At 29.9% G+C, this 2,377-nt stretch overlaps 1 long non-coding RNA gene across 1 annotated transcript in view; it reads right to left on the bottom strand.

Annotated features, from left to right (window-relative positions):
* Positions 1–1,930: 1,930 nt before the first annotated feature.
* LOC147466287 (uncharacterized) overlaps positions 1,931–2,377 on the bottom strand; it is a 7,229-nt gene continuing 6,782 nt past the window's right edge. Inside the window, exon 2 of the long non-coding RNA XR_015190931.1 lies at positions 1,931–2,240. This is a non-coding gene — a long non-coding RNA (uncharacterized LOC147466287). The remainder of the gene's footprint in view (positions 2,241–2,377) is intronic.

Genomic DNA, 2,377 nt, shown 5'->3' with positions numbered 1-2,377 from the left:
AGGAGAAAATGTACAGAAAATACAGTGACAAAGAGTAGGAGAAGAATTATATAGAGAATGTTAAAGTGACAAAGAATAGGAGTAGAGAAGGAAAATTGTACAGAAAATATTGAGTGACAAAGGATAGGAGGAAGGAGAATTATACAGAAAGTATATAGTGACAAAGAGTAGAGAAGGAGAATTATATAGGAAAGTATAGAGTGACAAAGAAGTAGAAGGATGAATTATACAGGAGCGTGAAGTTATTATGAGTGGAGGCAAAGAATAATCTGCTGAGAATGTGAGAATTTTACAGAAAGTATAGAGTGACACGAAGAGTAGAAGGAGGAATTATACAGACAAGTATAGAGAGGTAGTGACAATTAAGAGTTAGAAGGAGAATTATACAGAAAGTAATTTTAGAGTGACAAGAGTTGCAGAAGGAGAGTTGCGACTGGAGGATGGGCTCTGAGGGACTCCGCGGAGGATAAAAATTAAAATGAAAACTGTCGTGATGATGTTAATGAGAATCAAAATGAGAAGGGAACTAATTGGGGAATGAAAAATGTCAATGCTAATTTGAAAATGGCAACCAATTGTTATAATCATAATGGATTATGATATTAATAGATAATAAATGCTAATTGAAATATTTATGATAAATACAAGCAAAAAGGAAAGCTTATGAATAAGCATGAAATGACTAGAGAATGAAATAAAAGGGATGGAAAATGATGAAGAAAATGAGAGTGGAAACAAAATCAGCAAAGTATTCATGAATGAGAATCATCATGATTTTAAGAATGATTATGATCATTATAATTTTAATGCATATTCTGATGGCAATGATAGGAAGGAAAATAATAACCATAATGAAAATAAGGATCTCATTATACTTCTATCATTGTTTTTGGAATTAGTATTATCATTAACATAATATTTATAACGAAAGAAATTATATCAGTCATAAGAATTATCAAAAAATAATAATGGCCATTCTAACTAGTTTGATATTAATATTGATAATAATAATGATTGTTATTGTTATCTTTAATGTTTTTATATAATTATAATCAATGTTATTCTTAGTCATCATTATCATTATCATCATTATTATGGTTATTTTTATTAGTATTATCATTATTATAATAATCAAACAAAATGCGTGGAGAGAGGTTATATCGGGTGGATTTTTTTGTTATGAACTTATATTATAGAGAGCGGAAGGTCATGATATTTCATTTGGATATGTTATCTTTGTACTTAGCAAACCTGCGCGAGCAACTTAAGTTGCCTCATATTTTTGTTGACAAAAGGTATTTTGTGAAATTAATGCTAAGTAGTGCATTCCTCTTAACAGCACCTGCAAAACCATGTTTGTTGCAAGCAAGCTGTGAGCAGACTTGGGTGTTTGCAAGAAGGAAGAACAAGGAAGCCATCGTGTTATTCTCATTGTCATTACCATCATGATTTACCGACACTAGTACTATGAGTGATAAAGACCTCACAACTACAACAAGAGCATGTACAAGAACAAGAACAACAGGATCATCAACAAAAATATCAATAATGACAAGTGGAAGGATAACCTATGATAATAATTTAAATAGAAATAGAAGTAATAGGAATAATTAAAATAATGATAATTTTAACTATAAGAGTAATAATAATAATAATAATAGCAATGATATGTATAAAATCATATAGAAAAAAATTGAAGTAAAAATGAAAATGATAGCAATAATGAAAAGAGTAAAAGAGGAAGAAATAAGATGAATGATGAAAAGTGACAATTACAAAAGAAAATTCTTGAAATAATAATACATTTTAATAAATGATAATAAAAAGGAATATTTTTTATGTATAATAAAAATGAATATTTTTATGATAATATTAATCATAACATTGAAATTCATATGATAAATGATAATGAATAAGTAACATTTACAAATAACTCAAATAAACAACTAAAACATAAGGAATGGATAAATAGAAAAGAATAATGAATGATGAAGAAATAAGAAAAACTTATGATAGATGTATCCTTATTAGATCTAAATAATAATTGTTATAAATTTCCATGAAGACAAAAAAGAGAAAAGAAACAAAAGCAAAATTCTTCTGGTGCCTTTAAGAAGTCACTCGCTTTCCAATCGCCTTACCAGTCAAAGTCTTGGCGTTCACTTCTCCGCCCTTCTCAAGGAGCGTCTCTGCAACAGCATCATGGCCTTTCTCGGAAGCAAAGTGTAAGGGAGTCTCACCTGAGGGAGGAAGAAGCTTCTGTTAGACGTCTGTTTGTGAGTAATGAGCGTGAGAAGGGAAGTGAGGATGACAATGCGAAGGTGAATGTGAGTGAGAATGACAGTAAGAAGGTGAATGCGTGAAAATGACAATGAGA

This window comes from Penaeus japonicus, unplaced genomic scaffold, assembly GCF_977035675.1.
Source record: "Penaeus japonicus unplaced genomic scaffold, GWHDUDI00000001_assembly GWHDUDI00002154, whole genome shotgun sequence".
In the NCBI taxonomy this organism is placed as follows: Eukaryota; Metazoa; Arthropoda; class Malacostraca; order Decapoda; family Penaeidae; genus Penaeus; species Penaeus japonicus.
This window is presented reverse-complemented; position numbering and strand designations above follow the sequence as displayed.